We start from the raw sequence: 24,973 nt of genomic DNA on the forward strand, positions 1-24,973 counted from the left end.
TTTTATAACCATGGACTTAACCCCTTTCTATAGTATCTTACTTTTTCAATTAAATTATTTCTAGCTTTGACATAACAGAATATTACCATCAAAGACCTCTTTCCTCTGCTAGTTCCACATTCTTCTAGTTTTCTGAACCATTTATCATATACCCACATATGTACAAAAATAAGCACACTTGGGAGAGAGTGTTTGGCAGTTTTGCTAAGAACTCATGGGTCTCTTAGTATTTGTTTTCCTTCTTAATGTGTTTGTTTCCTGTAATATAAATCAAATTCCATAAATAAAAACATGTTATTACAAAGGTATGTTTAGTTTATATTAAAATTTAAATCTTTTATTGAAGGAAAAGAATTATGATTGATGCTAAAAGTTTATATTTAACTTTTTAATTAAAAATTTTTTTAAGTTTATTTTCAGAGAGACAGAGACAGTGTGAGCTGGAGCTGCCAGCACAAAGCTTGACATGGGGCTTGAACTCACGAACCATGGAGATCATGGACTGAGCTGAAATGAAGAGTCAGACGCTTAACTACCCAAGCCACCAGGTGCCCTAAAAGTTTATTTTAAGTTGTCCTCTGGGCAATTTAAGTATGTAAGTCATTTCTCTTTCTCTCTCTCTCTATACACACACACACACACACACACACACAGAGCCAGCTGTTTTTTAAAAAAGTTTTATTAGTTATTTTTTTGAGAGACAGAGAGAGACTGAGCAAAAGCAGGGGAGGGGTAGAGAGAGAGGGAGATACAGAACTTGAAGCAGGCTCCAGGCTCTGAGCTGTCAGCACAGAGCTAGACGTGGGGCTCAAACCCACGAACTGTGAGATCATGACCTGAGCCAAAGTCAGCTATTTAACCGACTAAACCACCCAGGTGCCCAACAAACAGCCCCACAAACAGTATGGGGCACCTGAGTGGCTCAGTCAGTTAAGTGTCAGACTTCGGCTCCAGTCATGATCTTGCAGTTCATGAGTTTGAGCCCCACATCGCACTCTGTGCTGACAGCTCAGAGCCTGGAGCCTGCCTCAAGTTCTGTCTCCCTCTCTCTGCCCCCACCCCACTCATACTCTGTCCCTCTCAAAAATAAATAAACATTAAAAATATAAAATAAAATGGATACTGTAATTGGGAGTCAATTAGACAACAATTTTAAGTTAATGAAAATCTACCCATACATATTTTTGGTATTCAAAGGTAAGTGGAATGACAATAGAAAGAATAGGAAATGTTTAAATGGAAAAGATAACTGGAATATGCAAGAGAAAAATGATCAAAATTACTGTGCATGAGGGGGTATGGGCTAAATGGGGAAGGGACATTAAGGAATCTACTTCTGAAATCATTGTTGCACCATATGCTAACTAACTTGGGTGTAAATTAAAAAATAAATGAATTATTAATAAAATTTAAAAAATTACTGTGCATGGAGCAGCCAGAAACTTAAAATGGACTGTTTCCCAAGATTAAGTAAGTACAGAAACATTGCTCTAAATGTTTAAAATATGCCAAACTCTTTTTTAGCAGATAAAATATTACATTGGATATAATAGGCTTCGAAATAGCATGAGAACAGTAAAACTGCAGGGACTCATTTGTAGATGAAAATAATCCTAATGAGATTTTGGCCTCTCCTTTGGGATCCAAGGTGGAGTCTTTGCAAGTCCATTCCAGGGTTAACAGGGTCTTGTGGCAGTTTTAATGTGGTTCTATTCTTCTGAGGTCTAGGCAGGGGCTGACTAGGTCAAGGGACACGGAGGATCATGATCACTTCAGAGAGACATACCAGGTCTATGCAGAGGGATGATCTCCTGGTTCAGCCATGGCTGAGACACAAGGCTATTGCACCCAAAGATGAAGAGAGAGGAACCAGGATGGCTCCCCCTACATACAAAATACTTTTTAATATATTAGAATGGTTGCCAGTGGGGATGTGAGGGGTGAAGTAGAGAGTGGAGAGGAAATGTAATAAATACATAAATAAAACAAGACTGGCTCTTTACCACCCAATGATACAGTAATGATGATGATAACATGTGATGAGCTGAGGAGTATGATCAGTAGTTCAATTAAAAAAATACATTATACTTACATAAATAAAACACACCCCAGGTTACTTATGAAGTAGTTTTGTTGTCAGTGCCTTTTCACTTTCCACTCACCTGCTTTCCCATTCCTTCTCTCCTGACTTTCCTTTCCCCCTCTTTCGGGCTGGCCCTCTGGCTGACAGAGGGCACCTCACTGTGTGCAGCTCTGCAGGCAGCATCTCATGCTGGGCACATATTCCTCCCTCATACTTCTCTGTCTTCTCCTTCATTCCCCAGAACTGGGGAATATAGCCCTTAGACCCAAACAAGAAGGGCCCTGCACTGAACTCTGTGCTCCTCCCTGGGCTCCTCTTGCCCTGCCTTTCCCCCATGGAGTGAGGAAACCTAGGACCGAGGGCACATGCCCTTTTCCTGTCCCAGAGCCCAGAGCCCGTGCTCTCCTTCTAGAGTTCATTCTGGAAACTGGAGGCCCCAAAGAGCCCCAGGTCTCCTTTAGGCCTCTTCCAAATATGGGTCCTTTTGAGGGAAGACTGTGCCCAGCTCTCTGGGGAGGGGAACAGGACCTGGAGGTACAGACTGGGGTGTCCATGTGTGTGTGCAGGAGGCCCTTGTGGTGTGGGATGGAGCGAGGATGGGAGAACGGAAGCTGTACATGGCCTGGGGCCTCGGGGCTGGCCCTGCGTGTGTCATCAGTTCTGGCTGAGAAGTCTAAAGGGTCGGAGAGTTCTAAGTTTGAACCCAGCCTTCCAAGTTGTTGTCAGTGTGCGGAAAACAGAGCATATTTCATCGGTTTGTTGGTTTGATTTATAACTTTTAAATATTTAAACACATAGTTCTAGGCCTCCATTTGCACCCTTGCACTGGTGAGAGTGAGTGACTATCTTAGATTGGACTGTCTGCCTTCCACAGGGCATCTGGGGCTTTGATAGGCGACTTCTAGAGGCACAGCATGAAGGAAGAGCAGTCCTAATTAGAGCAGAGCAAGTGCTACCGCAGGTGAGTAGAGCAACAGTCTTCAGTGTTTCTCAGATAATCCAGGTGAGTGGCTGCCTTTGCTAGCTGGTCCCGCTGCAGAGCTGTGGTCAGCCATCCCTTTATCATGGAGCTGTGTGAGTACACAAAGTGAACTGCCCCCTCTCTATCAAGCACTAGGGCAGTCAGCAGCATCAGCTTCCCAATCTCTTTCCCTACTACTGGGAGAAATGGTATTTATACTGGCTACAAGTAGTTTTTATTCTTTCTTAATACGTACCATTGTACGATGGAAATTTTAAATGGGAAGGCTCTGACATAACCTGAAAGAAGCTCCATTAGTGATGCAACCAGCCAGAAGGATTCTTTGGGTAGGAGGCGGGATGAACCTGGGAGGGACCAGAGAGCAGAGCTGCAGGCAGGAAACTTACTTCAGGACCTTGTTCAATTGAAGCAGAAAGACCCAGGGCAAGTCCAGTTTCCGTGGCTTATGCACTCGCCGGCACACTGGGCCCTTCATTTGTCTTCCTCCCCTCTCCTCCCTTTTCCTTGCCCCTCCCCCAGGCTCTTACTCCCCCGCCCCCATTCTTTTTTATGTATGCATTAAGGCATCTCAAACGTTGGAAATGAGTTACTGGGGGCAGGGATGGCTAGTCTTTGTTAAATAGAACTTTCAGAAATAAAGGGGAAAACCAAAACCATTTCCCCTTCATATCAGTTATATTTCTTTCTGAGAGGCCAGAGGACTCTTGAGGATTCCCCCAGGATCTCTTTTACCAAGGATGTGTTTTTTGGTTTTTCATTTGTGAGTAGAGACTAATTCATTCATTAAACCAATATTTACTGAGCTTGTATCATAAGCAGGCATGGCTGCAGTTGCTGGAGATATTGGAGTGAACTGAAATGGCAAATCCCCTGCCTTTGTGCCCTGTACGTTCTTTTGGGGAACACAACTGTAGACAAGATTCATAATTACAACAACAACAACGTGTGTGTCTTGTGTTTGGTGGTGAGAAGTGCTAGGGAGAAAATAAAGAAGGGTACAGTATAAAGTGGGGTGATTAGGGAAGGCCTTCCTGAGAAGGTGACATTTAAATAAAGACATGAAGGAGGTGGGGAGGAGAAAATATCTGAGTTAGGAGCATTCTCAGCATAGGTAGAACCTTGTTGGAAAGATTCAAATGACAAAGCCCAGAACTAGGAGCATGACAGGCAAGTTTAGGGATCAACAAGCAGGCCAAAGGTGACTGAACAGGATGAGTACAAGAAAGAGTAGAAGGTGAGGTCAGAAAAGTGTGGGTGTGTGGGTGGAGGATCACAGAGGGCTCTTGTTAGTATGTTGATTTACTCAGAACAAGATGGGAAGTGACTATGTGATGTAAGCCAGGGAGTGATATGATCTGATTTGCATATTAGCTGGATCACTTTGGCTGTTGAGAGTAGCCTGTGAAGGACATGGTGAGACCAGTCAGGAAGCCATTGAAATAAGTCAAGGAAGAGAAAGATGTCCCTTAGACCAAGTAATAATAGAAATGGTGAGGAGTGGTGAGATTCTGGACATATTTTGAAAATAGAATCAAAAGATTTGCTAATGGATTGGTTGTGGGGTATGAGGAAAAGAAAGGAGTTAAATAGAACACCAAGATCCTTTGCTTGAGCAACTAAAAAGGGAGGCTGTGAACCAGAGGAAAGACTTATGGGGTTCGGGTTGGGGAAAAGATCAGAAGTTCAGTGGTGGGATTTACATATTAGATCCCTTTATACACCCAAATGGAGAACCCAAGGAGGCAGTCAGATCTATGAGCTTGGAATTCAGGAGAGTGGCTGGGGCTAGAAATAACCTTTTGGGAGTCATCAATGAATACATGGTTTTTAAAACTAAGAGATGATGAGATTTTTTTTGAGGAAATGACAGTAGATGGAAAAGAGAAGTCCTAGGCATGAGCCCTGGAACAGTCTAGTGTTTATGACAGCAGCGGGGGTTGGGGGGAAAGAAGCAGAAAAGACAAAAGGATCAGTCAATAAGATAGGAGGAGAGGAGGGGGAGTATAGTGCCTGGAAGCCAGGTAAGGATGTATCCAGGAGGAAGGAGTGATCCACTGTATCCATTGTTGCTGACAGAGTGAGTAAGATGAGGACTAAGAAGCCTCCAGAGTCAATGTCATTGGTGACTTTGAAAGAGAGTAGTGTCAGTGGAGTAGTGAGGGTGAAAGTCTTGTTGGAAAGGTTCAAGAACAAATGAAGAGGAAGAACTGCAGTCAATGAGTACAAACAATGCTCTGAAGGCCATTAGTTGTAAAAGGAAGAGAGAAATGGGGCTCAAGCTAGAGAAGGAAGTAGAGTTGAGAGAGATTTTCAAGAATAGGGGAGATAACCACATTTGTACATTGTTGGTAAAGATCCAGTAAAGAGGGAAAAAGGTAAGATTCAGGGTTAGTGGACTCTGTCTGGTAATGTTAAGATACCTACATTGTATTGAGTGCTTATATGTATTAGGTTTTTATGTATGCTTTTTATTCCTTAAAACACGAGATGTACATATATTATTATTTTCCTTTTACCAATGAGGAGATTGAGTCCCTTGTCCAAGGTCACCAGTAAGGATAGAGAAGAAATGAGTCAGAGGGAAGCTCAGACTATATTGTTCCTGAAGGGACAGACCACTCTTCCATCAGGGAGCTTCCCAGGCAGTGAAGGGCCCATTTACTGTTTTACATTCCTGCCTGATGGATGAGTGTGTGTGCCTCTTACAATCATGAGTAGAGACTTCTGCTTTTTCTTCTTTTTAAAAATTTTTAAATTTATTTTTGAGAGAGACAGAGAGAGAGAGGGAGGGAGGGAGAGACACAGAGAGAGAGAGATGGATGGGCAGAGGGAGAAGGGGAGAGAGTCACAAGCAGCCTCCACACTGTCAGTACAGAGCCCAATGTGGGGCTTGAACTCATGAGCCATGAGATCATGACCTGAGCCAAAATCAAGAGTTGGATGCTTGGGGCGCCTGGGTGGCTCAGTCGGCTAAGTGTCTGACTTCAGCTCAGGTCATGATCTCACGGTTCGTGGGTTCGAGCCCCGCATCAGGCTCTGTGCTGACAGCTAGCTCAGAGCCTGGAGCCTGCTTCTGATTCTGTGTCTCCCTCTCTCTCTGACCCTCCCTTGCTCGCACTTTCTCTCTCCACCTCAGAAATAAATTAAAAATTAAAAAAATAAAAGAGTTGGATGCTTAACTGACCGAGCCCTTGCTTTCTCTTCTTTCTTAGAGTCTGGGACAGGAGACAACAGAGAAGTTGCCTTGACATCTGGTGTGGCCCAAATCACTATATACTGGTCACCTAAAGAATAATGTTGTGTTGTGTGTTGGAACACACAAAGGGATAGAAATCACGAGTCCTGGGTTTTAGTTTGACTGTCACTACATGGCTGTGTTACTTCTGGCAAGTCAATGACCTTGAGTCTTAGTGTCTTTATGAGCCACATGGAACTAAAACTGTCCTGTCTGCTTCTTGAGTGGTTGGAAAAACATCACCCTCTATCCCCCTGTCCCCTAGCATTCCCTCAGTATGTGAGACCTTATGTCATTTCCAAAATATTTGATGTATGATGGCACCAGAGGCTCTCAACCTGATGCATAGCAGAACCCTCTAGGGGATTTTTACAAATACTGCTCTCCTGCCACGATGTGGAGCAACTAAAATTTATAAACATGTTAAGTGGAGTGTAATTGGTACAATCACTTTGGAAAGCCGTTTGATAGTACCTACTGAAGTTGAACCAACATCTCCCTGTGATCTGCAATTCTGCTCCTATGTTTATGCCCAAGAGAAATGTTTGCACATGTGCACCAAGACACCTGTACAAAATATCTGCAGCCAGGAGTATTTGCGATTGCTCAAACCACAAACAACTCAGATGCCCATCAGTAGTAGAATAGATTAACAAGTTGTGTTAATCTATAGCAACAGTATATCCATATAATAGTATACCAAACAGTATTAAGTTTGCAAACTATAGCTACGAATAGTATGAATCTCACAAATAGAGCATTCAGTGAAAGGATACTGACATAAAAGATTTTCCTCAAAATATGAGATATCATAAAATAATGAAAATCAGGAAAACTGTAAATCTCTATGGTGTTAGAAACCAGGACCTTTAGAGATGAGGAAATGAGTAGATACAGGGAGGACGCAAGAAAGGCTTCTGGGTTGCTGGTAATGTCCGTGTGTGTGTGTGTGTGTGTGTGTGTGTGTGTGTGTGTGTATCTCAATGATGGTTATACAAATAAAAAAATACACATTGGATAATTCACTGAGTTGCACACTTATGATCTGTGTACTTTTTTGTCTGCATATTTTACTTCAATTAAGAAACAAAACTGCTGCCTGGTTCCCATCTCAGACCAATTAAACCGAATCCCTGGCATGGACATTTTTAGGAGTGTATCCAGAGCTGAGAAAACTGCCCTCCCTCCTTGTTGGTGCCTTTCTCTCCAGGAGGGGACACTTGTGGCTCGGTGCCTGGGTGCTGGCTGGGTGTGTCTCAGAGCGGCGGGGAGGATAGGGCTTTCTGGTGGAGAGACAATCGGAGGACCCTGTGCGCAGATGGCCAGCCAGACTGGCCCTGGGGGTGGCACTCTGACGGCAAGGGTGAGGCTCCTCACCTGGGGCAGTGACTGAAGACTACCACTAGGGACACCAGCCTTCAGGGACCACCTATAGCCATCCTTGCTTAAGAAGTGATTCCTGAATTTAATTTCACGTTCACTATTTGAAATAAATCAGAACAGTTTCTGCTGATTTTCATTTTTATTTGCCTGGCCTTTTGTGGAGATTTTTACTTGTCATTTGTACTTTTGTGTTTACTGTAGTGACCCAGTTGTTGTTTTAATTCTTTTCTGGCTTTCTTTTATTTTTCTTTTATTTATTGTAAAGTTTATTTAGTTAAGTAGTGTCTGTACCCAACGTGGGGCTCAAACTCATGACTCTCAGGTCAAGCGTCGCATGCTCTTCTGAGTGAGCCAGCCAGGTGCCTCCTGTCTTCTTTTTAATATATAATTTTTTAGGGGAGCCAGGTGGCTCAGTCAGTTATGCATCAGACTCCACCTCAGGTCATGATCTCGTGGTTCGTGAGTTCAAGCCCGGCATCGGGCTCTGGGCTGACAGCTCAGAGCTGGAGCCTGCTTCGGATTCTGTGTCTCCCTCTCTCTCTACCCCTCCCCTGCTCATGCGCTGTCTCTCAAAAATAAATAAATGTTAATATATATATTATGTATATACATGTCGTATATATATATACATAATATATATATATATAAAATCTTTTAGCCCACAGGTTATTTAGCTGCACCCAAATGCTGTACCATCATACACAGAATGTCTGAGCTGCTTTTCTAACTCTTGTCCCATATGTGAAGGACAAGCAAAATCTAAGTGCACTCTATCCTTAATCTTTACTGTTCTTGATTTTACTCAATAGACTTTACTCAATAAGGTTATAAACATTGAAAACCTTTAGTATCTCTTGATCATTATTCTGAGTTTATAAAAGGAAACATTTATGGCCCACTGTGTAGCTTGATAGAGATCCTATACTTTACGCATTTCTTTAGAGGCTTTACTAAAATAATACTTCTACAGTTCAATCTTAAATAGCATTTTAACAAGGCTATAGCCTTTCTAACATCTATTTAAAAAGCTGGATATAGCTTTTCTGAAACTATGTTTAATTATAAAATATTTAATTCATTCTCAAAATAAACTTTGTTATAGCTCTAAACTCAAAGCAAATTTTATTTCTTTGAAGATGTTATTTTATTGTTTATTTTCAAGAGAGAAAGTGTGAGTGGGGGAGGGGCAGACAGAGATGGGGACAGAGGATCCCAAGTGAGTTCTGCGCTGGCAACAGCAAGCCCTATGCAGGGTTTGAACTCATGAACTGTGAAATCATGACCTGAGCTGAAGTCAGATGCTCAACCAACTGAGCCACCCAGGTGCCCCAGAAGATTTTATTTTTAAGTACTCTCTACACCTAGCATGGGGCTTAAAACTCACAACCCCAAAATCAAGAGTTGCATACTCCACCAACTGAGCCAGTCAGGTGCCTCAAAGTAAATTTTATTGTATAGATTTTTTTTAAATGTTTGTTTATTTTTGAGAGAGTAGCAGTAGGGGAGGGGCCAGGAGAGGGGGACAGAGGATCCCAAGCTAGGCTCCGTACTGACAGCAGCAAGCCTGATGTGGAGCTCAAACTCACAAACTATGAGATCATGACCTAAATCAAAGTTGGACACTCAACCAACTGAGCCACCGAGGTGCCCCTATTGTATAGATTTTTATATAAGGGACATTGAAGGTATAAACATCTTTCTAGATCCAAAAATATTCCTCATATAATCATTATTATTTTTCCAAAAATCTGTGTATATACATATTTAGTGTGTAGGGGAAAACGGTTGCTGCTTATTTAGTCTATCTCTTGTTTTCTTTTGCTCCAGTTTAAAAAAAAAAGGCTGAGAAAAAAAGAGAAAATCTGAAATACAGTCATCCCTCTCTATGTAGTAGTTAAGGTCTTAATAGCAAAGCAGCTAAGCTTCTGAAATCTGGAGAATCAGCATTGCCTGAGAACGTGTTAGAAATTGAATTCTCGTGCCCACTCCAGACTCGCTGAATTAGAAACGCCGCACGTGGGCCCAGCAACCTGTCTTTACAACCCCTCCAGGTGATACTGGTCTGTCCGGAAATCAGAGGACTTCTGCTCTAAAGAGGAGCATGAAACCAGTGTGGCCAGTTAGGCAAGCCCCTAAGCGATCCACTCTGGGAATAGGTGATTTCTTTGATAAATTTGGTGTTTGCTCCCCTCCTTGGCCCACTCATCTGGCCCCAAATCACAGCAACACCCGTCGTTCTGAACCCTGGCTGGAAAGCTTTTAAAACTGTGTCTCCCCAGATGGGTCCTGGGCATCCAGGTGCTTCTCGTGTGCGCCAGGGCTGATAAACCCTGTTCTATATTCAGGTACTTTTGTGGTTGAGACAGATGATTGTTAACACCTGCCCCCAAATTCTTCTGGTTGTTTCCTGCAAGCCCTGTGAAGCAGAACTCAGGCCTCCAGCGTCTGCTTGTCCAGATCTAAAGATGTTTCCTGAGAGCCGATTTGGCCTTGCATTGCAGGTACCTCTGCAGACCACAGCAGTGCACAGAAGATGCGACACTACCTCCTGGCACGCACACAGGGCCGCCGGCCCTTCCGCTACACCTCAGACACCAGTTCTGCTGCCCATACCGGATGCTGAGTGAGATGATGTGAGTTAAACCCTTTGGTGCACAGAGAAAATGTCAACAAACGCCAGCTATGTTTACCTTCATTATCTGAAGCATGTGGACCCCTTTGCATTTTAAGCTCACAAAATACCTACTTGGAAGGCCCATCTTGGTTGTTTTATCTTGAGTTGTCTACCCTCTCCCCCACCCCCCCACAGCTTTCCTGCAAAGCCCAGGAGGGACCACTCAACACTCATGGGGGTGTTCTAAGCCAGTGGTCCTTAAAATGTGGTGTCTGGGAGATATGTGTCAGCAGCATGAGTGTCACCTGGGAACATGTTAGAAATGCAAACTCCTATCACCACTAGATTTAGTAAAAAAAGAGGGCAGGAGGAAACTTTTGGAGGTGATGGATATGTTTATGGCATAGATTGTGGTGACTGGTCCCCGAATGTATACTTCTCTCCCAACTTATCAAATTGTATATGTAAGTTTCGACAGCTTTTTGTATGTCAATCACACCTACCTAAAGTGGTGTGGGGTTTTTTTTGGTGTTTGTTTGCATTTCTTTTTTTTTTAATGTTTTTTTTATTTATTTCTAGGAGAGAGAGACAGCGTGAGCAGGGGAGGGTCAGAGAGAGAGGGAGTCACAGACTGAAACAGGCTCCAGGCTCCGAGCTGGCAGTCAGCACAGAGCCTGACGCGGGGCTCGTACCCACAAACCGCGAGATCATGACCTAAGCGAAAGTCGGACGCTTAACCGACTAAGCCACCCAGGCGCCCCTGTTTGTTTGCATTTCTTAAAAAAGCAAACTGTTGCCCCCACCCCGCCCCAGGCCCCGCCTGAACTTTTGTGTCAGAAACTCAGGAGATAGGGCCCGGCCATCTGTATGTTTTGGTTCATGCTCACATCTGAGAACTGCTGCTCTATGCCGCTGTTTCACAGGATTGTGAGAAACGCAGACCCTCAGGCCCCAACCTAGGCCAGCTGAATTCGAATCCCAGGTCCCTGCAATCACAATGGAGTTTGAAAAGCACAACTCCAAGCTCTCTTCTTCTATCTGGTGAGAGTTAGAACACCTGACAGGGCGCATTCTTGGATCGCAGCTTCTCAGCTCCCTACAGAAGTGCCATCACAAGACAGGAATTTAGGGGTGAGAAACACATGTGTGAAAGATCTTTATCTGTGCAAAACAATTTATGTTGCCGTTACCGCCCCGCTGATAAAGATTCACCCTATCAATTATCTGAGCGTTTAGAGCAAGGATAATGTCTGTTTCTTTACATGGGAGTTGAAGCTATGAAACTCGTTATACCCAAGTTGCCAAGACACCCTGATTTTACCTCAGTTCTGAGAACGAGTCTTTCTGGGTTCTCTCCTACAGCTCTCCCTTCTCCTCCAAGTGATCTTTGTGTTTTAAGTCTTGGGTTAACATTTCTGTTACGGCTGCATTTTTAAAATTTTAAGTAGCCTTAAATACTGTGTGAGAAGATAAGGGGTTGATAAAAAATAAGTGTGTGATTGATGCCAAGGAATCTCTCGGCTTATATAAAGCATGTTGATTTCAGGGGCTCTGTTCAAATCCCTCCTTCTCTGTGAAGTCCTCCTGGCAGCTCTCCACCATAGCTGTAATTAACATGGCCTCAGAGAATATTGTTTGTCATTTGTTATTATAACGTCTACCCAGTATTTCCCAGGATTTTGTGAATTAATGTTTGTAAAGTGCTTGAACTCTATAGGAACACACTCAAGTTATAGTTGACGCTTGAAACACACAGGTTTGAACAATGAAGTTCTACTTATACATAAGTGGATTTTTTTTTTGCAGTACCATGTGTTTTCTCTTTATCCTGATTTTCTCAATAGCATTTTCCTTTTTTTTTTTTTAACATTATTTTCAAGAGAGAGCGAGGGAGCAATCAAGGGAGCAGGGGAGGAACACAGAGGGAAGGAGACCCAGAATCCGAAGCAGGCTCCAGGCTCAGAGTTGTCAGCACAGAGCCCAAAGCAGGGCTTGAACTCATGAACCGCAAGATCATGATCTGAGCTAAACTCTGACACTTAACTGACTGAGCTACCCAGGTGCCCTGGGTCTTTTCTTTCTTTTCTTTCTTTTTTCTTTTCTTTTCTTTTTTTTCTTTTCTTTTCTTTCTTTTCTTTTCTTTCTTTTCTCTTTCTTTCCTTTCTCTTTCTTTCCTTTCTCTTTCTTTCTCTTTCTTTCCTTTCTCTTTCTTTCCTTTCTCTTTCTTTCCTTTCTCTTTCTTTCCTTTCTCTTTCTTTCCTTTCTCTTTCTTTCCTTCTTTCCTTTTCTTTCTTGAGTTTATATTGAGAGAGTGGGGGAAGTGGGGAGGGGCAGAGAGAGGGAGAGAGGAAGAACCCAAGCAGGCTCCAACAGTGTCTGATGCTGGGTTGAACTCACCAACCGTGAGGTCACAACCTGAGTTGAAATCAAGAGTTGGGCGCTTAACTGAGCCACCTAGGCGCCCCTCAATAGCATTTTCTTTTCTCTAGCTTAGTTTATTATAAGAATACAATATATAATACATAAACAAAATATGTGTTGTTTATATTAGTGGTGAGACTTCTGGCCAATATCAGTAGTTAGGTTTTTGGGGAGTCAAAAGTTATATGCAGGTTTTTGCTTATGTGGGAGTCAGTGCCCCTACCCTCCACATTATTCAAGGGTCAACTGTGTTACTAATACTGTTACTGTTATTATTGTTGTTGTTTATATATACTTCTGTGTCATACCTATTAGATCTCTTTGAGATGAAGAGAGGGCTTTATCTACTATTGGATTGATTCCCAAGTAAGCCTTGGTTTATGCTGTGCTCACAAGAAATTCTTACACAGAACATTAAGGAGAGTAAATAAGTGTTTTAGTAAGAAAAATATGATTTATTGCCATAATTGGAGCATCAGATCTCAGTCCTATCCAGAGAGAAAAGCTGCTGTGCCCATAAGAGCAGCTCATCCCTTAGCCTCAGTCCCAGAAGGCATCAGAAAAAAAAAAAAGGAAGTGAAGGATAAATGTCACCAAAGTTGTCAGTGAAACTCAATTCAGAAGAAACTCTGACCAAAACCAAAATGGAACCAACTGAAAATGTTGATTGTCATTTTTAGTAAGTCACAAGAATTTGAAGAAAGGCTATTTTAATAAGTAGAACAATTTCATTTTCCATGCAGCCTAGGAAATTAAAATCTAGATGGTTTCTTTTACATACTCTCCGGTCAACTCTGTACCTCTTTTGCAGAAAGCAGTATGGTTTCACCTTAAATACCTTGTGGGAAGAGAAAAAAGAAGCAAAAGGAATAATGTCTTAAATATCTATTTACAAGAGAACAAACAACACATTGGATGTCCTGTGTGAGGTCACCCGACATAGTATTCTGGGAATAAAAGTTCAGATAAGAGAAGAAAATTGAGGAAAGAGGTTTGCATGATGTGTAGAAGCGGGTTCATGTTGGAAGTAATGACTGAGATTCAGGGCTCCCCCCTAACGTACCAGACTCTTCCAGAGCCCCAAAAGGGACCTTGGCAATTTTGTGTTTGTAATTTTGCATTAGTGTTCATAAATGGGCTACCCAAATTGTGTAAGTTTCAGGCCCTCTCAGCTCCTGATGAAATGCTTCTCTTGTTCCGTTGCTCTTGCCTTCTGGATGGACTCTCCCCCTGACCCCCGCCATCACGTTGTCCCACCTTGCCAGGATGGTGATGCCGTGGTGATTGAGTAGGGGATGTGATGATGAGGAAGGAGGGCCTGGGAGAACTGCCTGGAGGGGAGAGACTGCCACAGTGGGATTCAAAGTGATGAAACAAATGTAGAGACTAGGATGTCTTCCTTCAAGGACTGTCCTTTCCCTCCAAGGTGGATTCTCAACCACCGGTGATTCCCGTCCCCTCCCCAAGAAACTTGTGGCAGCATCTGGAGACCTGTTTGGTTGTCACAAATGGGTTGGGATGCGGAGGGCTGCTACTGGCATCTAGTGGGTGTAGGTCAGTGATGTTGCTAAACCCCTGCAGTGCACTGGACAGCCCCCTACAACAAAGAATTGTCTGGTCCCAGATGTCAGTAGTTCTGATGTTGAAAAATCCTGTTCGCAGGGTATTCCTTTTACGGCAGTCACTGACCACTCACCTTGTCAAAATGAATAATCATCAAACAGTAAGGTAACTTCTCAAAGGCATTTTGCAGTTTGCTCTTCCCCATAAACCATCTTTGGTAGGCATCTGATTCTTCTTTCCTAACTTCCGCTCCTACCCACCCCCTGTCTCCCACATTGACACATGCGAGGCTTGTAGGACAATGGCTCTAATGAACACAATGGTAAAAACCTGGTTCTGGCAGCGATGTGTGAAAAACAGAGTCTGTGCCTTGGTGATTGGACTAGGCTCCAAATGGCCTCAGCACTACAAGAGAATCCCAGGCACGGGAGGGGTGCTTTTTTGTGGAATTCCTGATCAAAAGAACTGTTTCCCCCAAACTAAAACAATCAGCCACTTCAACAACATGAATGTTGATGGAAATGTCCGCACCTTTCTACATTACTGAATCCTACTAGTTCAAAGCCCAGAGTTGCCAGTGGACTGCCCCAAATTCCTGTCCTCTGACCTCAGCTGGTCCTCTTGACCATCCTTCTGGTCACCTACTGATTGTATCTCTGCCTTATTCCCATGGTGGCTCACTTCCCTCAAGGCCCCAAACCATTTTCTCCATTTCCCTTCTGCAGATGGCTTTCTGTCTTGCTTTCCTGAGATGAGTAACAATCACAGCTGCTATCATTTATGCAGCAGCGCAAGCACTAGGTTGGTGTCCCATGTGTGTTTCATCTGCAAGGTGAGTCTAGAGAACCCTGCTTTGCAGATGATGAAACCAGAGCTTTAAAGAGGCTCTCACTTCTTCCAAGTCCCAATGCAGGCATTTGGTCTCAGGACTGCTGTCTCCAGTATGAACTCCCTGTACTTATCTCTTCTTCTGAAAATGCCTGTCTTGACTCTTAGGTTTTGGGAGAAGAAAAGTAATTGCAACCTCAAGTTTCCTCCCCCATCTTGATCTTGGTTTCCTCTTGTTTCCTGGTGTACTTCACTCCATTAACTGTCCCCTCCCTCTCCCATGGTTCAGCCTCCCCTTCCAAGTGCCTTTTTCCTCTGCAAATGCATTCCATCTGCCCTGCTTCCTTTGCTTCACTATCAGCCTGTCAAAAGGAAGAGTGTCTCCAGGGTGCCTGGGTGGCTCAGTCAGTTGATTGTCTGATTCTTGTTTTCAGCTCAGGTCAGGATCTCGCGGTTTGTGAGTTCAAACCACGCATTGCGTTCTGTGCTGACAGTGTGGAGCCTGCTTGGGATTATTTCTCTCATTCTCTCTTTCCCTCTCTTCCTCCTTCTCTCACTCTCATTCTGCCCCTCTCCTGCTCACATTCTCTCTCTCTCTCTCTCTCTCTCAAAATAAAAAAAAGGCTGGGGGGAGAGTATCTGTTTGACAACCTCTTCTGTTCCTTCATGCGCTCCTTGGCCTGTCTAGTCACCCATTCCCTGGGTAAAGCCTCATTCTCTCCCCTGGTTCTGCGTTTCCTTGGGTTCCCTTTGCTTCCTGGATGGGCCCTATATTTATCTCCTACCCTTTAATTTCTCAGTGCCTGGAACAGCATCCTGGAAAGCAATAGTGATGGTGATGACCTCACTTTGAGAACTCGACAAAAACCAGACAGGCCCTTCCAGGAGCCAGATTGATGGCTGAAGTAGGGCTCCCAGGGAAATTCCTTTGGGCTGGAGTTCTGTTCAGCATAATGACGACACACTATTGCCATTTTTAGAGCAGTGATTTCCAAATGGAAATACCCTACTTCACCAGAGACTGAGATCTGAAGTCACTAGCTTCATATCTAAATGTCATTCACCTCTTCACTGTAACCAAGGCTCTGAGAAGCAGAAACACATGACTACAAGCTAGGGGATTCAATTCCTGTTTTTTCTTCCTGTTTGTCCTCTGCTAAAATAAAAAAAGAAAAACCTAAAAGAATCTTCTTGGTATTGTTATCCTGATAGTATATTACCACTATGTGTGTGGAGATAAGTTAAAGGAAACCGTAAATAGTTTTTGAGTCTTTGGCATCAAATGCCATCAGTTCTTAAAAGGCAAGTAAGTAACGTCTGGGCACTAAATCTGTATTTGGTGGCAAGGATCCCTTCTCTGGGTAATTCCATACTTACACCTTCTCCCCTGAAATGTCTGCAGGAATTTCCATAAGTTGGTATTAATAAGCTTTTGTCTAACATTCATCTAACATTTGGTTCATTCCTTAATTCAACAAATATTTATCAAAACTGTGCTTAGTCCTCAGACAAGATAGATACAGTGCCTGTCCTCAGGAAATGCGGTCTAATCTAACACTTACAGTTCAGTATGATGGGTGCTGGATAAGATAAATCTAGGATGTGGTAGGAATATTTACACAGACAGTCCCCCCACACTTGGGGGTGGCTGGTGAGGGACAGTTTCCAGGAGAAAGTAATATCTAAGGTAAAACCTGACTGTGTTAGGTGAATTGGAGGGATAAAGTTAGGGGAGGGGTTGTCCCAATAAAAGAGAAAGCATTCTAGAAGGCTCATATCAGGAGAGAAAGGCACAGAGGCAGGAGAGGGTTTTAGGGAACTGAAAAGAAGTTCATTCTTATTGGATTAGAGAAGAGAAGAATGGAAAGAGATTTTCATCATTGTCATAGCTAATGCTTTAGGTACACTAAAGCGGGTGCCATTATTATCCTCATTTTACAGGTGTGAGAACAGAGGCACTGAGAAGTTAAAGTGACTTGCCCAGGGCAATCCAGCCAGTCTGTAGCAGATCCCAATGCAAACCCAATGTGTTCTTTTAACACACAATATTACCTCCCATCCTGCTTTGAGATAATTTTCAGCAATGGCTTGGAGGCCCCAAGAGAAAAGAGTAGATTGAGACAGGGATATTTAGTGGGAAGTCTGAGTGGAAATCTTAACTGAAGAAAGCCTGACCTCCCTCACATGCTACCCTATGTAAAGCAGATTGAGGTAAAGCTACTGCTCTTTTGAGGGAAGTTTTCATTTAAATGGGGGCGGCAGGTACCTGGGAGGGAGGGCAACAAGTTTTGTCCTACCTTAACTGGTAGGGTGGGACAGAGGGAAACATTTTGGGGTAGTAGGTCGGTCTTTGCCCCCCAGTGGAACAAGTATATAAGGGACTAACTAGTCATAATATTGGAGGCATCTCTTTTGGCTGAGAAGGGTTGGTATGAATCACTGAACTCTTAATTTTCTATTAGGGAATGACTTAGGCTCTTGAAAGTTGCACATTAGAAGGACCCACCCCACCTCCCAATACTAATGACATAAGTGAATATTGATCAAGTTGACTCAAGAAGCGAATTGGCTTATTCAGAGGTAACTGAGTTTTGTCTAATTCAGTGACTGAACTAGAACAAACAACAGCTTCATAGCCTTCTGATGGGGAAGCCAAAAGGGTTTAATGTGGTAAAATTTGCAAGCAAAGACTTCAAAGTGGCCAAGTTCACCCAAGCATGGTGCATGGTGATATGAACTCATAAAACCAGATGGTCTCTCATGGACAGTTACCCACCAGTTAGATTAAGCTTTGAGCCAGTGAGAACCCCGCCGTTGGTTTAGGACTCATTCTTCCTAGAATAAAAAGATTTCAGTTTGAAAAGGACTGTATACCACCCTTCCAAAATCAAATGCTCACTTTTCCAGGTTCATCACAATTGTTTAGTTCCTTCTCAAGAGAGTTGACAGGGATGGGTAAGATTTTAGCTGCTGAGACTGGCTTGAGTTAAAATGCCCATCTCTAAGCCCTCCTGTAGTGAAATGGATTCGGGCTGAGTTATTTTCCTTGTTTATTTCCAGCACTGATGAAGTTGATGATGTGTATGTGTGTATATTCGGATGGCTTGGAAAAAGAGCTTTGGAGAAGTTTATGGCCAGTAATAGCCAATGTGAATATAAATATATCGGTCTAGCTAATTGAGTAGAGATGACACGTGTTCCATATTCTTGTTTATATCAGAATCTAGAGAACTTTAAGTCATGTGGAAATTGGATATGGTTTATATCAGTTGGACCTCTCTGCTCAAACATTCTCCATCCCCCCGCCAAAAAATGGACAATCGTTTTACTGGCCTTTTCCTGCTATTCAAAGCTCCTTCCTCCACTTGGCCATATCTGATCTTGGTTTTCCTCTCAGGCGTGTAGATAGCTTGGTTAGCAACTTGTGCTTGTTGAATTATTATATAGATAATTATGTGATTCATCATCTTGAAAGTTCAGGAATGTCATTTACATAATGATTAACACTTTTTTTTTTTTCACCAGGACATAGGCTGCCCCTGCCCTTTAGGTAAATGTTGTCAGAAACACCACCATTAGCAACGAATCCTTACCCTTGTTTGTTTCTCTGTTGCCACTGGGTCTACTTGTCACTGTAGCTAGAAGAAATGTGATGTGGTGCTTCTGCCTTGGGGTCGTTGAAAGAGTGATGGAGTGAAAGAGGAGAAGGGAAGTGAATGACTAAATGAACCAACTCTGGAGCCCGTGGTTTCACGAGTGCTTGAGCAATGATCATGCCGTAGTGGTTCTCACCCCACAAACATTTATTCATTCAAACAAGTGGAATCTTTTATGAGCCATACGTTAGGAAGGCACAAGGTCTGACCTTGAGAGTTCACATTGAGGACTCATCCTAGAGTGGGCCCAGCAAAGGTGCTGAAAACACCTGAGGTTCTTCTACCATCAGCTGTTGCTTCCTCTTTCACATGACCCAGAGGATAGTGTTACTTTCCACACTCCTCAGGCCTCAACTTGTCTATATTAATAAACTATAAAGGGAGGGACTCCCAGTGATTTAGAAAAAGGAGAAGACATATTAAAAGGCTCAGATAACAGGAAGAAAGTTCAACAACTCAGTCATAGGAAGGTCAGGGCATCAGCTATGAGTGAACCGGGGAATCCATTTCCCCTCATCCTTCCTCCCCACCCTACAGTCCTTCTTCTCCAGCTACTTTTTGCATAGGAGGCTTTCTTCACTCCCTCTGCAGATAGGGGTCTTCCCCATGATGGTGGTGCCACAGGCTCACATTTCCCAACTTCTAACCTTCTCTTTCTCTGTCCCCTTGGCAGGCTCAGCCCCTGAGCGGGCTGTCCAATGTTGGAGTTCCTAAAGTCTTTATCCAAGGTGCTCTTACTCCCTTTCTCAGTGATTTCATTCATGCCCACAGCTTCAATCACCATCTCTACTTAGAGGATTCACTAACTGATTCTCAAACACAGACCTTTATCCAAGCTCTCCAGTGTGCCCAGATGCCTAGCTGGCATCTACTCTGGTGTATTCCTTATTTCCTGGTAACAGAATTTCCATATTGTGAGAAGTGACAGTGTACCCAGCTGAAAAGACTACATTTTTCAGCTTCCCTTGCAGCCAGGGATGGACAGTGAGACGTAGGCAGAAGTAATGAAGTTGAGCTTCTTGGGAAAGTCCTTTGCAAAAGGCTGACTCAGCTGGAAGTTTTGCCATTTTTGCTCTTAAGCCTTCCTCCTCCTTCTGCCTTGAATGTGGATATGATAGCTGGGGCACCAGTGGTCATCTTGAGAGTATGAGGAAAACCTGAAGATGGAAACCAGCACTAAAATTGGCAGAGAAAATGGTGAAAGGGCCTGGGATAAAGAGGCCTATTTTCTATAGACCACTTTTGGGGGAGAAATGAAGAATTTCTATCTTACTGAAGCCATTCCTATTTCAGGTCTCTCTAACTGGAACCTAACAAATATAATGTGCTCCTTCTGCACTTCCATTCTCGTTGGGCACCAGGCCCTACTTCACCCTTTTCCTTCTTCTCTTGTCACACTGTCTTCTCTCCTTAGGCTCACTATGCTCTCTCCTGCCACTTAGGCTTCCCATAGGCTATTCCAGAGGCCTAGGTCTCTGCTTCAGCCTTACTTCCTTCAGGGAGATGTCCTTGACCTCTTCACCAGGCAGATTGCCTGTCATAGGTCCTCAAAGCACCACCAGCCTCTCCCTTGTAATCACTGTCCCCACCGGAATTTTACAGGCCAGCAGGAAGGACTCTCCTCTGTCCCTCCCAGCAGACTGAAAGCTTTAGGGAGCCAGGGACTGTGTCCTTTCCTTGTATTACTAGTGTATCCCTAATACCTAAGCACAGCTTTTTTTTTTTTTTTTACAAATAGTTTATTGTCAAATTAGTTTCCACATAACACCCAGTGCTCATCCCCACGAGTGCCCTCCTCCATGCCCATCCCCCCTCCCAACCACATCCATCAGTCCTCAGTTTTTGTCAGCAGTCAAGAGTCTCTCATGGTTTGCCTCTCGCCCTTTCCCCCGCCATTTCCGCCCTTCTTCTCCCCCTTGTTCCTCCGTCAAGTTCCGCCTGATCCTCCTATACGTGCAAACATATGATATTTGTCCTTCTCTGCCTGACTTATTTCGCTCAGCATAACACCCTCAAGGTCCATCCATGTGGCTACACATGGCCAGATTTCATTGTTTCTCATTGCCATGTAGTATTCCATGGTATAGATAAACCACATCTTCTTGATCCATTCATCTGTGGATGGACACTTAGGCTCTTTCCATGTTTTAGCTATTGTGGAGAGTGCTGCTATGAACATTGGGGTACACGTAAGCACAGCTTTTATAAGTGCTTACCAGACAAAAGAAGAATGACTAAGTGAAAACACCGGAAAGGAGTTTCTCAGGACCCCTGGTCCATATTGTAATAAAAATCCCAGAGAAGAATTCTAACTGGCTTAGCTAGGGCCACGTTTCCATCTTGGGACTGTGGCTGGGAGCAGGGTTTGTGAGAACATGGTAGCCCCTGTTCAAACCACATGTTTGGAGTAAGGAAGGGAACAATCCTCAAAGAAAGGCGAGGAGGTAGATATATGTAACAATAAATGTCTACCCCTTTAAGGCCATCCTTGATGCTTATCGTGGTCTGATTTTACCTGGAGGGGAAAGTGGAGGAAGGAAGGTTCATGATATAATTTGGCTAAGGTCTTGTGTATCCTGGGAGAGGGCCTTGTCCCCAAGCTCTTACTGTCAATAGATAAGACAGTAAGAATGAAAAACTTGGGGGCAGAGCTGGATGGCTCAGTCAGTTAAGCATCCTACTCTTGGTTTGGTTTCGGCTCAGATCAAGATCTCATGGTTCATGGATTCGAGCCCCGCATCAGGCTTGCTCCTGTCACTGCTATCAGTGTGAAGCCTGCTTCAGACCCTCTGTCCCCCTCTCACTTTACCCCTCTCCTGGTTGCATTCTCTGAAAAATAAACATTAAAAAAAAAAGAATGAAAAACTTTGTTTTATCCAATCTTATGACTTCCATTCAAGTCATCAAACACTGAAAATGTAAGCTCTCCACTTAAAGCTGCTCTTCCCTTTCTGGCCCCTGCCACACTCTCTGACTCCCTTCTTCCCCTCACTCCCCATTCCTTCCTGCCTTCACTGAGTTCCAGCTGCTCAGGCCTCATTTTTTTCAATGTCTGAGCTCAGACCTGCCTCAGGGACTTCGCACTGCCATTCTATTCTGGAACTGTCTGCCTCTAGACATTGGCAAGGCTGGCTCCTGAGGAGGACAGGCCAGCAGGGCTGCTATGACCACTATGTGCTGTGCCCTGGCACTCACAAAGATGCCACACTGCAGCTTGAAATTCATTTCCCATGCTGCCCACCAAGCTGTATGCTCTGAGAAAAGCTGCCTTTTTTTTTTTTTTTTTTTGTCACCAAAGAACATTCTGTAGTCAATTCAAGAGTCCTTGCGGTTGCATCCCCCTGGCTAGAGGGGAGATCTTTGTTTACTTTGAACACAGACATTCAGGCTGGTGGTGGCCCATGCTAGATGATGTCCTAATTAGAACTGGAAAATTACTTCCTTTACTGGATGATGACTGCATAGGTAAGTTGGTATCAGAGCCCCAAACCTTGAAACTGAGTGAAGGTAAAGGTGAGAGAATGCCGCAGGGTCACCCTGAAAGGCAGTTCTGGCTCTGCCCAGTGTCCATGCTTTTTTGGTTTAGTCACTTCTTCACATCATGTCTTCATTGTCTCACTAGTATATGCTGAGTCTCTGTCACGTGCCAGGGAGGGATTAGCAGTGACCAGTCTCTATCCTTTGGGAGATTAGCGTAAAGGGAGAGAGACGCAAATCAAATAATCACACCTACAAGATCTACCATTAAACTGTGATGAGCCCAGGAAGGAGAGGTGGGTGGGGCTTTGGGAGCTCCTGGTAGGAGGATTTGACCTAGGTTGGGGTGTTGGAAAGATTTCCTTGAGGAAGTGACTCAAGCTGAGAATGGAAGGCTGAGTAGGAGGTGACCGGGCAGAGAAAGGATGGGACCTGCTGCGGGAGCTGGCCTGGGCCCAGCTCTGAATGCAGGTCACTTTGGTGCCCAAAGCTGTGTCAAACAATGCTTGGGGACTTATGAGAATATGCTGTGGTTGGGGCTCAAGGTTGTGGAGCAAGCAGCTCTTGATCTTGGGGTTGAGTTCAAGCCCCATGTTGAGGAGGGAGGTTACTTGAAAAAAAAAGTTTAAAAAAAAAAAACTGATGTTGTTCATCGCTGGGGTAACATTTGTAGATATTCTGGTAAGTCATCTCTTAGGGCTACAGTAGAGCCTGACACGGTGGTGACCAGAGGCCAGAGCAGGATCCTCTCTGCTTGTGAGGTGATGACTCCCATCTATGTTCAGTGGCCTCACATTGGTGATTCGAACTTGGTCATGGTGGGAGTATTTACACTAGAAAAACTGCCCAAAAAGTCAGGGTCTTTTCTCCTGGAGAGCCGATGTTGATCGCTTACTAGCATGCCACTGAACAGGAAGGACCTCTCACAGCCCCCAAGAAGTGACCACGTTCACTGAACATCATAAGTGTTCTTGAAAGGGTTGGATTTATGGCAAAGTGACATGGTGGCCTTTGAATCCGAGAGAGCTGGGAGAAGATGCTGCTGACTCACCTACAGTGAAGTGTGATTTCTGTTATTCGTGAATGTTCCTGGAAGTTGACTTTCAAGAGGCAGGAGTTCCTAAATGCTGTAATTTGAGGGTGATAGAGGTGGTTGGAACTCACCAGTCACCACTGCTTGCTGACTCTCTCCATGGTCAGAGACTGTCCCCAGATCCCCGGGGCAAGTACTAAAGACACCCAAGACCCCTTCCCACCCTTCTGAGGACTAGTAGTTGGTTAGTAACATAGGACAAATAGAAATTATGTATCTAATTCTGATCACCTGCTTTCTACCACCCAAGTGGTTTGGGGAGGGTTTGATTTAGATGAGGAGCTTCCTGAGACCATGGACTGTCTTAGTCATTCCCCGTGTTTCTCACAGTATCTCATCTGTTGCCTCTCACTAGATGCTGGCTTTTGAATTGGTGTACCCCGTGAAAGAGAACCCAGAAAGTTTACACAGCTAGATCTCCTCCTCACCCCAGGCCTTTGTTTCTTCTTTGTTTGGTTTGCCTTTCTGGCAACTTCTGTGTATCCTGCTAACGTCAGCTGAGGGGAACTCTGAGAAGCCTTCCCTAGTTCCCAGAGATGGGGCGGGGGATGCCTGCAACTATATGCAGGGTGTCCTTGGTACCTGTCTTCCCAGGTCGTTCTACCTGCCCCATCTAATGTGAGCGTCCACATCTCATTCATCTCTTTAGCCCCCACCCTTGCACAGTGTTTGGCGCAAAATAGATATCCAATAAATATTTATTTTTTATTTAATTATCATTATTTTTTAATGTTTATTTTCAAGAAAGACAGAGTGTGAGTGGGGGAGGGGGACAGAGGATCCAGAGCAGGCTCCATGCTGACATCAGTGAGCCAGATGCAGGCTCAAACTCACCAACCGTGAGATCGCAACCTGAGCCAGAGTTGGACACTCAGCTGACTGAGCCATCTAGGAGCCCCCTGCCACCCTAATAAATATTTAGTGTGTGAATAAGGGGCTGAGGCTAGTGCAAACAGGAACTTAAATTTCAGGAAAGATTGGAGAAAGCTACTCTTAAAAAGCTCCATCTGCATACACCTCAATGGTAGCAACTATGCCACCCCAAAATATGCCACTTTGGTGTAAAAATCATTTTGAGCTGAAGACAATGGAGAAGAAAGATACAAGAAAAGTTCTCTGCTCTCCCCCATTTGTCTAAAAGCCAGAAAAATGTTGTAAATGTGTCCCCCTCCCCTCTTTACCAGAAAGGAGGGAAGTTAATCACTAAAGACAACTGTAGACTCATATCAGCCCCGCGGTGACCCCAAGAGAGGGGCCTGCATCACACACCTTATTAGTAGCCCAGATCTTCCTTTAGTTTTCCTCCAATATGTCCCTTCCCACAGTCTGCTGCCCTGGAAATTCAAAGTCCTCTTCCCTTTCCCATCAGTTTTCTAAAAGTTTGTTTCTCTTTCTTGTGAAGATGCTATATAAGCTCATGTTTTAACCACCCCTATGCTTCATACCCTCATCACTTGGTACATTGCACATATTCAATGCACTTGTTAATAAACCTCTCAACTTGTTTCTTTTTTTCTCATTACTTTGTCTTTTGTCAGTCCAACTTGCAGGGCTCCAGGGAGAAAATTGAAGAGGACAGAGAATGAAAGATTTTTTTTTCCTCCCCTACATATGGTACAGTGTCCTTTTTCTTTTTTA

General features: G+C 43.9%; 1 long non-coding RNA gene across 1 annotated transcript; it reads left to right on the forward strand.

The window, feature by feature from the left end:
• The first annotated feature begins 435 nt into the window (after nt 1-435).
• Nucleotides 436-6,327, forward strand: LOC144233380 (uncharacterized). The gene is made up of 3 exons (XR_013335661.1): nt 436-548; nt 2,958-3,044; nt 6,278-6,327. It is a non-coding gene; the product is annotated as an uncharacterized LOC144233380 (long non-coding RNA).
• Nucleotides 6,328-24,973: the final 18,646 nt, after the last annotated feature.

This window comes from Crocuta crocuta, unplaced genomic scaffold, assembly GCF_008692635.1.
Source record: "Crocuta crocuta isolate KB4526 unplaced genomic scaffold, BGI_CrCroc_1.0 scaffold113, whole genome shotgun sequence".
In the NCBI taxonomy this organism is placed as follows: domain Eukaryota; kingdom Metazoa; phylum Chordata; class Mammalia; order Carnivora; family Hyaenidae; genus Crocuta; species Crocuta crocuta.